The sequence below is a fragment of the Ranitomeya imitator genome, chromosome 1 (assembly GCF_032444005.1).
Source record: "Ranitomeya imitator isolate aRanImi1 chromosome 1, aRanImi1.pri, whole genome shotgun sequence".
NCBI classification, from domain to species: domain Eukaryota; kingdom Metazoa; phylum Chordata; class Amphibia; order Anura; family Dendrobatidae; genus Ranitomeya; species Ranitomeya imitator.
Genome location: NC_091282.1, coordinates 188,752,545 through 188,767,585, shown reverse-complemented (window position 1 = coordinate 188,767,585; position 15,041 = coordinate 188,752,545). Strand labels below are relative to the sequence as shown.

Sequence of the window (15,041 nt, the reverse complement as noted above, 5' to 3'; positions counted from 1 at the left end):
TGCAGTTCTGCAGCGTTTCTGCACCCCTCCATAATAGAAATCCATTGGTAAAATCTGCACAAAAAACGCACAAAAAACGCACCTGCGGATTCTGCCAGGAGATGCAGATTTAGTGCAGATTTTATGCAGAAAATTCTGCATCGTGTGCACACAGCCTAACGGTGCTGACCTGACAAGGTCTGTAGGATACTATGCACAATCCTGCTGACAACTTCCCTTTAGGGTGTGTTCACACGTTCCTGATTTCCATCCTTTTTTTTTCAGGACTGAAACCGCAGCTCTTGGCAGAAAACGCAGGTCCTTTTTTTGTGCTTTTTTGGTGCGTTTTTTGATGCGTTTTTTGATCCTTTTTTTTATGCAGTTTTCTATGCAGAGTCTGTGTGTTTTCTAGGAAGTTTTTTAGGGTTAAAATGGCTGAAAATACCCTAACCCTACCCCTACCCCTAACCCTACCCCTATTCTAACCTTAGTGGGAAAAAAAAAAATTCTTAATTTTTTTATTGTCCCTACCTATGGGGGTGACAAGGGGGGGGGTGTCATTTACTATTTTTTTATTTTGATCACTGAGATATAACCTATCTCAGTGATCAAAATGCACTTTGGAACGAATCTGCCAGCCGGCAGATTCGGCGGGAGCACTGCGCATGCGCCCGCCATTTTGCAAGATGGCGGCGCCCAGGGAGAAGACGGCCGGACGGACACCGGGAGGCCGGGTAAGTATAAGGGGGGAGATTAGGGCACGGGGGGGGCATCGGAGCACGGGGGGGGGGCATCAGAGCACGGGGGGGGCATCGGAGCATGGGGGTGTGGGATCGGGGCAACCACACTCCGCCCACGCACTTCCGCCCGCTTCCCCGCACTTCCTGCTGCAGCGGTTCGGCACCACAAACCGCAATAAAACCCGCAGATATATTTTTGATCTGCGGGTTTTACTGCGGGTTTGACCTCACAATGGAGGTCTATGGGTGCAGAACCGCTGCGGCTCCGAAAAAAGAAGTGACATGCTCCTTCTTTTTTCCCGCAGCTATTCAGCGCGGCTTTTTTTTTTTTAAATTCAGGATCATGTGCACAGCGGTTCCTGTTTTCCATAGGGTACATTGTACTGTACCCTGCATGGAAAACAGCTGCGGAACCGCAGCGGCAAAAACGCTGCGGTTCCGCAGTAAAAAACGCACTGTGTGAACATGGCCTTAACCGCTTAGCGACTGCCGATACGCCTTTTAACGACGGCCGCTAAGGGTACTTAAACCACAGCGCCGTTAATTAACGGCGCTGTGGAAAAAGTGAATAGCGCCCCACAGAGTCGGATTTTCTCCGGGGTCTCGGCTGCCGGGGGTAGCCGAGACCCCAGAGAACATGATTCGGGGGGGTTTTAACCCACCCCGCATTTGCGATCGCCGGTAATTAACCGTTTACCGGCGATAGCAAAAAAAAAACAAAACGCGATCTCTTTTTAATTTCTCTGTCCTCCGATGTGATCGCACATCGGAGGACAGAGAAAAGGGGTCCCAGGTAGCCCCCCAATACTCACCTATCTCCCCCGATGCTCCTCGTGTCTCCCGGTGGGCGCCGCCATCTTCAAAATGGCGGGCGCATGCGCAGTGCGCCCGCCCCCGCAAGAATCTTTGGGGTCTCGGCTGCCGGGGGTAGCCGAGACCCCAAAGAGCATGATCGGGGTCGGTTTTACCGACCCCTGTTTTGCGATCGCCGGTAATTAACTGTTTACCGGCGACCGCAAAAAAAAAAAAAAAAAAGTAAAGTGTCATTCTCTGTCCTCTGATGTGATCGCACATCAGAGGACAGAGAAATAGGGGGATTCTGGGACCCTACAATACTCACCTGTGTCCCTGGATCCTCTTGCTGCTCCTCCTGGCCGCCGGCAGAAGAAAATGGCGGGCGCATGCGCAGTGCGCCCGCCATCTGTCTCCATCTGTCGGCCGGCAGGAGAACAGCAGTTGGGGCTAAAATTAGGGTTAGGGGTAGGGTTAGGGGTAGGGTTAGGGTTAGGGCTAGGGTTAGGGCTAGGGTTGGGGCTAAATTTAGGGTTAGGGTTGGGGCTAAATTTAGGGTTAGGGTTGGGGCTAAATTTAGGGTTAGGCTTCTTTCACACTTACGTCGGTACGGGGCCGTCGCAATGCGTCGGCCCGACATACCGACGCACGTTGTGAAAATTGTGCACAACGTGGGCAGCAGCTGTAGTTTTTCAACGCATCCGCTGCCCAATCTATGTCCTGGGGAGGAGTGGGCGGAGTTACGGCCACGCATGCGCGGTCAGAAATGGCGGATGCGACGTACAAAAAAACGTTTCATTGAACTTTTTTTGTGCCGACGGTCCGCCAAAACACAACTGATCCAGTGCACGACGGACGCGACGTGTGGCCATCCGTCACGATCCGTCGGCAATACAAGTCTATCGGCAAAAAACGCATCCTGCGGGCACATTTGCAGGATCCGTTTCTTGTCCAAAACGACGGATTGCCAAATGACGCAAGTGTGAAAGTAGCCTTAGGGCTAGGGTTAGGGTTGGGGCTAAAGTTAGGGCTAGGGTTGGGGCTAAAGTTAGGGTTAGAGCTAGGATTAGGGTTAGGGTTTGGATTAGGGTTGGTATTAGGGTTAGGGTTGGCATTAGGGTTAGGTTTGGGATTAGGGTTAAGGTTAGGGTTGTGATTAGGGGTGTATTGGGATTAGGGTTAGGTTTGAGGTTAGGGTTGACATTAGGATTAGGGGTGTGTTGGATTTAGGGTTTTGATTAGGGTTATGGTTAGGGTTGACATTAGGGTTGTTTTGGGGTCAGGGTTGTGATTATGGTTAGGGTTAGTGATTAGGATTATGGATCAGGTTGGGATTAGGGTTAGGGGTGTGTTGGGGTTAGGGTTGGAGCTAGAATTGGGGGGTTTCCACTGTTTAGGTACATCAGGGGGTCTACAAACACGACAGCCAATTTTGCGCTCAAAAAGTCAAATGGTGCTCCCTCCCTTCTGAGCTCTGCCGTGCGCCCAAACAGTGGGTTACCCCCACATATGGGGCATCAGCGTACTCGGGATAAATTGGACAACAACTTCTGGGGTCCAATTTCTCTTGTTACCCTTGTGAAAATAAAAACTTGGGGGCTACAATATCTTTTTTGTGAAAAAAAAAATATTTTTTATTTTCACGACTCTGCATTCTAAACTTCTGTGAAGCACTTGGGCATTCAAAGTTCTCACCACACATCTAGATAAGTTCCTTGGCGGGTCTAGTTTCCAAAATGGGGTCACTTGTGGGGGGTTACTACAGTTTAGGTACATCAGGGGGTCTGCAATAGCAACATAATGCCCACAGACCATTCTATCAAAGTCTGCATTCCAAAAAGGCGCTCCTTCCCTTCCGAGCTCTGCCGTGCGCCCAAACAGTGGTTTACCCCCACGTATGGGGTACCAGCATACTCAGGACAAATTGGACAACAACTGTTGGGGTCCAATTTCTCTTGTTACCCTTGTGAAAATAAAAACTTGGGGGCTAAAAAATCTTTTTTGTGGAAAAAAAAAATATTTTTTATTTTCACGGCTCTGCATTATAAACTTCTGTGAAGCACTTGGGCATTCAAGGTTCTCACCACACATCTAGATAAGTTCCATGGGGGGTCTAGTTTCCAAAATGGGGTCACTTGTGGGGGATTTCTACTGTTTAGGCACATCAGGGGCTCTCCAAACGCGACATGGTGTCCGATCTCAATTCCAGCCAATTCTACATTGAAAAAGTAAAACGGCACTCCTTCTCTTCCAAGCTCTGCGGTGCGCCCAAACAGTGGTTTACCCTCACGTATGGGGTATCGACGTATTCAGGAGAAATCGCACAACAACTTTTGTGGTCTAATTTCTCCTGTTACCCTTGTGAAAATAAGAATTTGTGGGCGAAAAGATCATTTTTGTGTAAACAAAAGCGATTTTTTATTTTCACGGCTCTACGTTATAAACTTCTGTGAAGCACTTCGGGGTTCAAAGTGCTCACCACACATCTAGATAAGTTCCTTAAGGGGTCTAGTTTCCAAAATGGTGTCACTTGTGGGGAGTTTCCACTGTTTAGGCACATCAGGGGCTCTCTAAACGTGACATGGCGTCCGATCTCAATTCCAGCCAATTCTGCATTGAAAAAGTCAAACGGCGCTCCTTCACTTCTAAGTTCTGCAGTGCGCCCAAAAAGTGGTTTACCCCCACATATGGGGTATTGGCGTATTCAGGAGAAATTGCATAACAAAATTTATGGTTACATTTCTGTTTTTACACTTGTGAAAATAAAAAAAATGGTTCTGAATTAAGATGTTTGCAAAAAAAAGTTAAATGTTCATTTTTTCCTTCCACATTGTTTCAGTTCCTGTGAAGCACGTAAAGGGTTAATAAACTTCTTGAATGTGGTTTTGAGAACCTTGAGGGGTGTAGTTTTTAGAATGGTGTCACACTTCATTATTTTCTATCATATAGATCCCTCAAAATGACTTCAAATGTGATGTGGTCCCTAAAAAATAATGGTGTTGTAAAAATGAGAAATTGCTGGTCAACTTTTAACCCTTATAACTCCCTAACAAAAAAAAATTTTGTTTCCAAAATTGTTCTGATGTAAAGTAGACATGTGGGAAATGTTATTTATTAACTATTTTTCATGACATATCTCTCTGATTTAAGGGCATAAAAATACAAAGTTTGAAAATTGCAAAATTTTAAAAATTTTCGTCATATTTCCGTTTTTTTCATAAATAATCGCACGTAATATCGAAGAAATGTTACCACTAACATGAAGTACAATATGTCACGAAAAAAACAATCTCAGAATCAGCGGGATCCGTTGAAGCGTTCCAGAGTTATAACCTCATAAAGTGACAGTGGTCAGAATTGCAAAAATTGGCCTGGTCATTAAGTACCAAATTGGCTCTGTCACTAAGGGGTTAGCCTTAGTGACCGGGCAAAATTTTTGAAATCTGACCAGAGTCACTTTATGTGGTAATAGCTCTGGAATGCTTCAACATATCCCAGTTATTTTGAGACTGTTTTTTCGTGACACATTTTACTTTCTGATAATGGTAAATTTAGGTTGACATGTTTTGTGTTTATTTATAAAAAAAAAAAAAATCAGAAATTTGACAAAAATGTAAAAAAAATAGGAATTTTCAAACTCTAAATGATAATCCATATAGTCATACCAGTAAAATACATTAATAAATAACATTTCCCTCATGTCTGATTTAACATAACATAGTATATAACATAGTTAGCAAAGCCGAAAAAAGACATTTGTTCATCCAGTTCAGCCTATATTCTGACAGAATAAATCCCCAAATCTATGTCCTTCTAAGAACCTAATAACTGTAAGATGGTCCAGGAAGACATCCAGGCCTCTCTCTCTTGAACCCCTCGACTGAGTTCACCATCACCACCTCCTCAGACAAGCAATTCCAGATTCTCACTGCCCTAACAGTAAAGAATACTCTTGTATGTTGGTGGAAAAACCTTCTCTCCTCCAGACGCAGAGAATGCCCCCTTGTGACCATTACCTTCCTTGGTATAAACAGATCCCCGGAGAGATACCTTATTTGTATTGTCCCCTTATATATGGTTATTAGATCGCCCCTCAGTCGCCTTTTTCTAGACTAAATAATCCTAATTTTGCTAATTTCTCTGGGTATTGTAGTTCCCCCATCCCCTTTATTAACCCCTTCATGACCTTGGGATTTTTCTGCTTTTCCGTGATCGTTTTTAGCTCCCCTCCTTCCCAGAGCCATAACTTTTTTTATTTTTCCATCAATATGGCCATGTGAGGGCTTATTTTTTGCGGGACAAGTTGTACTTTTGAACAAGGTCATTGGTTTTACCATGTCGTGTACTAGAAAATGGGAAAAAAATTCCAAGTGCGTTGAAATTGCAACATAAGTGCAATCCCACCCTTGTTTTTTGTTTGGCTTTTTTGCTAGGTTCACTAAATGCTAAAACTGACCTGATATTATGATTCTCCAGGTCATTACAAGTTCATAGACACCAAACATGTCTAGGTTCAATTTTATCCGTGGTGAAAAAAAATGTCAAACTTTGCTTAAAAAAAAAAAAAAAAAAACAAGAAAACAATTGCGCTATTTTCCGATACCCGTAGCGTCTCCATTTTTCGTGATCTGGGGTCAGGTGGGGGCTTATGTTCTGCGTACCGAGCTGACGTTTTTATTGATACCACTTTTGTGCAGATACGTTCTTTTGATCGCCCCTAATTGCATTTTAATGCAATGTCGCAGCGACCAAAAAAAGTAATTCTGGCGTTTCGAATTTTTTCTCGCTACGCTGTTTAGCAATCAGGTTAATGCTTTTTTTTTATTGACAGATCGGGCGATTCTGAACACGGCGATACCAAATATGTGTAGGTTTGATTTTTTTTTATGGTTTTATTTTGAACGGGGCGAATGGGGGGTGATTTAAACTTCTTTTTTTTTTTTTTTTTTTACTTTTGCCATGCTTCAATAGCCTCCATGGGAGGTTAGAAGCTGGCACAACTCGATCGGCTCTCCTACATACTGTAGCAGCGATCATTAGATCGCTGCTATGTAGCTGAAATGCAGGCTTGCTCTGAGCGCCGACCACAGGGTGACGCTCACAGCAAACCGGCATCAGTAACCATAGAGGTCACAAGGACCTCTATAGTTACTATGCAGAAGCATCGCTGACCCCCGATGGCCGGAAGCGCCGTTTAAATGCCGCTGTCAGCGTTTGACAGCGGCATTTAACTAGTTAAAAACAGCTGACATGTCCCGGCTTTGATGCGGGCTCACCGCCGGAGCCCGCATCAAAGCGGGGGTTCTGACATTGGACGTACTATCCCATCCGAGGTCAGAAAGGTGGTTAATATTCTTGCCCTCCTTTGTACTCGCTCTAGTTCCATTATATCCTTCCTGAGCACCGGTGCCCAAAACTGTACACAGTACTCCATGTGCAGTCTAACCAGAAATGTGTACAGAGGCAGTATAATGCTCTCATCATGTGTATCCAGACCGCTTTTAATGCACCCCATTATCCTGTTTGCCTTGGCAGACGCTGCCCGGCACTGGCTGCTCCAGGTAAGTTTACCATTAATTAGGATCTCCAAGTCCGTCTCCATGTCAGATTTACCCAGTGGTTTCCCATTCAGTGTGCAATGATATTGATTTGTTCTTCCCATGTGTATAACCTTACATTTATCATTGTTAAACTGCATCTGGCACCTCTCTGACCAAGTTTCCAACTTACCCAGATCCGTCTGTAACAAAATACTATCTTCTCTGGTATTGACTGGTTTAGGCTAGTTTCACACTAGCGTTTTGAGGAGCTGCGGAGGACTGCGGACTTCCTCTGTGAAGCCCCCCCCCTCGGCCACACCTCCACCACTAACTCCGCCTATTTCTGCATGCGGCCTGCGTACCCATCTTTAACATTAGAAGTCCAAAAATCAGAGGCAGCACACCATTCTGGATAAGGTTATGAAGGTATTCAAATTTAATAGCCCATCGTGGCAACGTTTCGGCCCGTGGAGAACCTTTCTCAATGCCGAAACGTTGCCATGATGGGCTATTAAATTTGAATACCTTCATAAGCTTATCCAGAATGGTGTGCTGCCTCTGATTTTTGGACTTCTATGACAAGCTTTGGTACATGCGCATGCCTGAGGGGCCCTGCACCCTGATTTTTGTTTTTCTTTTTTGCAATTATCTTTAACATTAGGTATGCAGGTCGTGCCGCTGTATGCGGATGCTTCCGCATGCGTCGTTTTGACGATGCGGAGAGAAAAAAAAATTACTACAAGTTGCGTTCTACGGCTAGTTTCACACTAGCGTTTTGAGGAGCTGCGGACTTCCTTCGTGAAGCCCCGCCCTCGGCCGCACCTCCGTTGCTAGCTCCGCCTACTTCTGCATGCAGCGCGCATGCGGCCTGCGTACCTATCTTAAACATTAAAGCAAAAGAGGGGAGAAGCCAGCGCTGCCTATGGTTAAAACGCAATACATAAAGTGCAAATGCACATATTAATTTCTAACTGTATTTTCCACAATGAGACATTTAGCAAATAATTGATCAATTCTTTGAGCCACCCCGCCACTTCACGGCATTCTCATATTGGGGCAGTCCTACTCTACGTTTTTTATATTCGCTGTGCCATAAAGGCCTCCTAAATGAATAAAAAGCGAGACCACATTAAATGCAAGCTGTACCTGGAGCATTACTGAGTCACTCCCATGACGCCAGAGGGGTAAGCGAGGATAAATGTTGACCAGGTCCAGGCATAGACATTTCAGGTCCAACCTCCACACTGCCCATCCAGCACCACAGATAGAGGGTGAGACAGGCAGAGACACAGGTGCTGGCTTCTCCCCTTTTGATCTTATATTGGTTTGTGGCTGACCACCACTGTTGCTGTGCGCGCTTGGTCATTTACGCTGTTCTTTCTGTTTTCATTGTGATTGATCTAGGCTGCTGTACACACATACAGCAGCCCTGCCCTGCCTCAGGCTCTGTTTTAATTAGTGCACCTGTGCCTGTCTCTCTCTATCTATGGTGCTGGTCAGGCTGTGTGGAGGTCAGATCTGAAATGTCCATGCTTGGACCTGGTCGACCGTTATTTGCACATACCCTTTCTGGCGCCATGGGAGTGATTCAGAAATGCTACAGGTACAGTTTGCATTCAATATGGTCCCGCTTTTAACACATTTAGGAGGCCGTAATGGCACAGCGAATATAACCAAAAAAAACAGAGTGGGACTAACGTGGTCTTTCTCCTAACATATTAAGGAGGCCGTAATGGCACAGCGAATATAAAAATCGTAGAGTAGGACTGCCCCAAGAAAATGCCGTGAAGTGATGGGGTGGCTCAAAGAATTGATCAATTGTTTGCTAAATGTTTCATTTTGATATACATATATGCGTTCTAACCACAAGCGGCGCTGGCTTCTCCCCTTTTGTTCCTATCTTTAACATTAGGTACGCAGGTCGTGCCGCTGTATGCGGATGCTTCCGCATGCGTCGTTTGACGATGCGGAGGAAAAAAAAATTGCTACAAGCTGTGTTCTACGTTGGTCGCCGCATCGTCAAAACGACGCATGTGGAAGCATCCGCATACAGCGGCACGACCTGTGTACCTAATGTTAAAGATAGGTACGCAGGCTGCATGCAGAAGTAGGCGGAGCTAGCGGCGGAGGTGCGGCTGTGGGCGGAGCTTCACGGAGGAAGTCCGCAGCCGTCTGCAATGCTAATGTGAAACCGGACTATGCTGGTCGCCGCATCGTCAAAACGACGTATGCGGAAGCATCCGCATACAGCGGCACGACCTGCGTACCTAATGTTAAAGATAGGTACGCCGGCTGCATGCAGAAGTAGGCGGAGCTATTGGCGGAGGTGCGGCCGAAGGCGGGGCTTCACGGAGAAAGTCCGCAGCCCTCCGTAGCTCCTCAAAACGCTAGTGTGAAACTAGCCTTACATAGTTTTGTATCATCTGCAAATATAGATATTTTACTGTGTAAACCTTCTAGCAGATCGTTAATATGTTGAAGAGAAAAGGTCCCAACACCAACCCATGCAGTACCTCACTGGTCACAGCGACCCAGTTCGAGAATATACCATTTATTATATATATTATAAATTTTATAACCACCCTCTGCTTTCTATCTACACACATTTTCCCCCAGACCCAGCATTCTCATTTGGCGTACCAACTTCTTGTGTGGCACGGTATGAAAAGCTTTGGAAAAAATCAAGATATACCATGTCCAATGACTCCCCTTGGTCCAGTCTATAGCTTAACTCCACATATGTCTGAGACACCATTAGAGAGGGCACTTACTTACTGGTGGGAAGAAAGAAGAGATCCCAATATAAAAAACAATGTTTATTAGTATATTTTAAAATAGTAAACAATAAAAAAGCAAAATAACCGTAGGGGACACCAAAATACAAGGAATAACAAGAGTAATCCGTACTCAATAAGCACTCAGATTATGCCAGTAGATATTGCACTCCAGAGTACTAACATGTAAATTATTTACGCAGTGGTTTAATATGTCCAATACAAATATCGCTTCCAGATCCCCACCTACCCACCATAAGACAACCTCAACATCACTAGCACAGTGGCTATATTATAAAGTATCGGTGGTGATAGGAGAATCCAAACTGACCGCACTGAAGCAACATAGCTGACAAAAAGTATCCATAGCTGCAAAGAGAGGTAGTATTACCTTGTACTAGATGGCGTCCCCTCACCCCGACGCGCGTTTCACCTCCTGCTTCTTCCGGGGGCGTCCAGTCTATAGCTTACCTATTCATAAAAACTGATTAGATTGGTTTGACAGGAGCAATTCCTCAGAAGTCCATAGTGATATGGAGTTAAACAGTTATTCTCATTGAGATAATACAGAATAACAGTCCTCAGAAACCCTTCAAATATTTTACCAACAATAGAGGTTAGACTATAATTTCCAGGTTCACTTTTTAGAGCCCTTTTTGAATATTGGTACCACATTTGCTATGTGCCCAGTCCTGTGGAACAGACCCCCTCAAGATAGAGTCCCTAAATGTAAGAAATAATGGTTTGTCTATTGCAATACTTAGATCTCTAAGGCTATGTGCACACGTTGCGGATTAGGCTTAGGAATTTCTAGTGCGGATTCTGCCTCTCCTGGCAGAAAACGCACCTGCGGATTTGTTGCATTTTTTGTGCGGTTCCGCAGCGTTTTTTGTGCATTTTTGCTGCGTTTTTTACCCTTGCGGTTTTCTATAATGGTATGGGTACAAAAAACGCTGCAGATTCACAAAAAAGAAGAGACATGCTACTTCTTTTAAACCGCAGCGTTTCCGCAGCAGATTTTCCGCAAAGTGTGCACAGCATTTTTTTCTCATTGATTTACATTGTACTGTAAATCAATTGCGAATCTGCAGCTTTCTGCACCTCAAAAAATGCTGCAGATCCGCAGAGAATTTGCAGCGTGTGCACATACCCTTAGTACTCGTGGGTGTATGCCATCCGGACCTGGAGATTTATCTGTTTTAATCTTATTTAGCCCGTTTCGCACTCCTTCTTGGGTTAGATTGGTGACCCTTAATATAGGGTTTTCTTTGTCTCTCGGCATTTCATCTAGCATTTTATTTTCCACCGTGAATACCTTGGAGAAGGTGTTTAATATATTATCTTTTTACTCGTCATCTACAACCATGCTTTCCTCACAATTTTTTAAGGGGCCTACACTTTCACTTTTGATTATTTTACTATTGATGTAGCTGAAGAACAGATTGGGGTTAGTTTTTCTTTTTTTAAATCAGATATTTTTTATTAAACCATAAATATTGCACATAAACAATAAAAAGGATACTTTGTTATCAGCAATATACCAGTGTACAATACTTTTTTTTTTTAAAGAAAACATATTTAGTCCCAAACCAAACTCCCTCCACCCTTCCCCCCCCCCCCTCTAGAGACCTGTCAAGAGTCGACCCCCCCTACTTTGTCATATATAAAAGTAAAAGAAAAGGAAGATGACTTGTCAATAATCCTCCCAATGGGGCAAAAGGTCACATTGATTCAAGCCATGGGTTCCACAACCTGTCAAAGAGGTCCGTCTTGTTCCTCCTAACGTAGATACTCCTCTCCAAAGCAATAATATGGTCCACTTGCTTCATAAAGTCTCTCCTTGTTGGTGGCTCTTCTCTAATCCAGAATTTGGCAATCAACTTTCGCGCGATAAACAACAGTCTGGCAATAACCATTTTATACAACTTATCAGTTATAATCTCAACATAGCCCAAAACACATACCAAGGGATCACGCGGCACAGTGCAACCATATGCCAGTCCCACTTTATTCAGCACCACCACCCAGAAGGAGGACAACCTGGGGCACTGCCACAGCATATGAAGAATGCCCGCCTCGGACTGCGACCATGGTACCGCTGAAAGCATCATCTTGTCCCGCAAAAAACGAGCCGCAATACAGCAACATCAGCAAACAAATAAAAAAGTTATAGTCCTCAGAATAAAGCGATGCAAAAATAATTATTTTTTCTATAAAATAGTTTTTATCATATAAAAGCGCCAAAACATAAAAAAAATGATATAAATGAGGTGTCACTGTAATCGTACTGACCCGAAGAATAAAACTGCTTTATCCATGTTTCCAAACGCGGAACAGTATAAACGCCTCCCCCAAAAGAAATTCATGAATAGCAGGTTTTTGGTAATTATGCCTCACAAAAATCGGAATAAGGCTACGTTCAGATTAGCGTTTCCCGACGCTGCGTCGGGCGACGCAGCGGCGACACACGCGTCATGCGCCCCTATGTTTAACATGGGGGACGCATGCGTTTTTCTTGTTGCGTTTTCCGACACGTGCGTCATTTTTGACGCTAGCGTCGGACGCAAGAAAACGCAACAAGTTGCATTTTTCTTGCGTCCGATTTTCGTCAAAAAACGACGCACGCGTCGCAAAACGCAGCGTTTTTTCGTGCGTCGTGCGTTGCGTCGCCGACGCAGCGGCGCGCAACGCTAATCTGAACGTAGCCTAAAAAGCGATCAAAAAATGTCACGTGCCCGAAAATGTTACCAATAAAAACGTCAACTCGTCCCGCAAAAAACAAGACCTCACATGACTCTGTGGACTCAAATATGGAAAAATTATAGCTCTCAAAATGTGGTAACGCAAAAAATATTTTTTGCAATAAAAAGTGTCTTTCAGTGTGTGACGGCTGCCAATCATAAAAATCCGCTAAAAAACCCGGTATAAAAGTAAATCAAACCCCCCTTCATCACCCCCTTAGTTAGGGAAAAATAAAAAAAATAAAAACAATGTATTTATTTCCATTTTCCCATTAGGGTTAGGGCTAGGGTTATGGTTAGGGCTAGGGTTATGGTTAGGGCTAGGGTTAAGGCTACAGTTAGGGTTAAGGCTACAGTTAGGGTTGGGGCTAGGGTTAGGGTTTGGATTACATTTGCGGTTGGGAATAGGGTTGGGATTAGGGGTGTGTCTGGGTTAGAGGTGTGGTTGGGGTTACCGTTGGAATTAGGGTTAGGGGTGTGTTTGGATTAGAGTTTCAGTTATAATTGGGGGGTTTCCACTGTTTAGACACATCAGGGGCTCTCCAAACGCGACATGGCGTCCGATCTCAATTCCAGCCAATTCTGCGTTGAAAAAGTAAAACAGTGCTTCTTCCCTTCCAAGCTCTCCCGTGTGCCCAAACAGGAGTTTACCCCAACATATGGGGTATCAGCGTACTCAGGACAAATTGGACAACAACTTTTGGGGTCCAATTTCTCCTGTTACCCTTGGGAAAATACAAAACTGGGGGCTAAAAAATAATTTTTGTGGGAAAAAAAAAAGATTTTTTATTTTCACGGCTCTGCGTTATAAACTGTAGTGAAACACTTGGGGGCTCAAAGATCTCACAACACATCTAGATGAGTTCCCTGGGGGGTCTAGTTTCTAATATGGGGTCACTTGTGGGGGTTTCTACTGTTTAGGTACATTAGGGGCTCTGCAAACGCAATGTGACGCCTGCAGACCATTCCATCCAAGTCTGCATTCCAAATGGCGCTCCTTCCCTTCCGAGCCCTCCCATGCGCCCAAACGGTGGTCCCCCCCCCCCCCCCACATATGGGGCATCAGCGCACTCAGGACAAATTGGACAACAACTTTTGTGGTCCAATTTGTCCTGTTACCCTCGAGAAAATACAAAACTGGGGGCTAAAAAATAATTTGGGGGGGAATTTTTTTATTTTTATTTTCACGGCTCTGCGTTAGAAACTGTAGTGAAACACTTGGGGCTCAAAGTTCTCACAACACATCTAGATAAGTTCGTGGGGGGGTCTAGTTTCCAATAAGGGGTCACTTGTGGGGGGTTTCCACTGTTTAGGTACATTAGGGGCTCTGCAAACGCAATGTGACGCTTGCAGACCATTCCATCTAAGTCTGCATTCCAAATGGCGCTCCTTCCCTTCCGAGCACTCCCATGCGCCCAAACGGTGGTTCCCCCCCACATATGGGGCATCAGCGCACTCAGGACAAATTGGACAACAACTTTTGGGGTCCAATTTCTCCTGTTACCCTCGGGAAAATACAAAACTGGGGGCTAAAAAATAATTTTTGTGGGAAAAAATTTTTGTTTTATTTTTACGGCTCTGCATTATAAACTTCTGTGAAGCTCTTGGTGGGTCAAAGTACTCACCACACATCTAGATAAGTTCCTTAGGGGGTCTACTTTCCAAAATGGTGTCACTTGTTGGGGGTTTCAATGTTTAGGCACATCAATGGCTCTCCAAACGCAACATGGCGTCCCATCTCAATTCCTGTCAATTTTGCATTGAAAGGTCAAACGGCGCTCCTTCCCTTCCGAACTCTCCCATGCTTAAACAGTGGTTTACCCCCACATATGGGGTACCAGAGTACTCAGGACAAATTATGCAACAACTTTTTGGTTCCAATTTATTCTCTTACCATTGGGAAAATAAAAAATTGGGGGCGAAAAATAATTTTTGTGAAAAAAAATGATTTTTTATTTTTACGGTTCTGCATTATAAACTTCTGTGAAGCACTTGGTGGGTCAAAGTGCTCACCACACCTCTAGATAAGTTCCTTAGGGGGTCTACTTTCCAAAATGGTGTCACTTGTGGGGGTTTCAATGTTTAGGCACATCAGTGGCTCTCCAAACGCAACATGGCGTCCCATCTCAATTCCAGCCAATTTTGCATTGAAAAGTCAAATGGCGCTCCTTCGCTTCCAAGCTCTGTCATGCGCCCTAACAGTGGTTTACCACCACATATGGGGTATCGGCGTACTCAGAACAAATTGTACAACAAGGTTTTGGGGTCCATTTTCTCCTGTAACCCTTGGTAAAATAAAACAAATTGGAGCTGAAGTAAATTTTTTGTGAAAAAAAGTTAAATGTTAATTTTTATTTAAACATTCCAAAAATTCCTGTGAATAATAATAATAATCTTTATTTTTATATAGCGCTAACATATTCCGCAGCGCTTTACAGTTTTGCACACATTATCATCACTGTCCCCGATGGGGCT

At 44.3% G+C, this 15,041-nt stretch overlaps 1 protein-coding gene across 2 annotated transcripts in view; it reads right to left on the bottom strand.

The window, feature by feature from the left end:
• YTHDC2 (YTH N6-methyladenosine RNA binding protein C2) overlaps positions 1-15,041 on the bottom strand; it is a 272,381-nt gene that overhangs the window by 244,827 nt on the left and 12,513 nt on the right. Inside the window, exon 2 of one of the 2 annotated variants that reach the window (XM_069752942.1) lies at positions 10,217-10,296. The exons of the other annotated variant lie outside the window; for it this stretch is intronic. The gene's annotated coding sequence lies outside the window, so the exon portion shown is untranslated. The remainder of the gene's footprint in view (positions 1-10,216; positions 10,297-15,041) is intronic. 2 annotated transcript variants of the gene reach the window in all.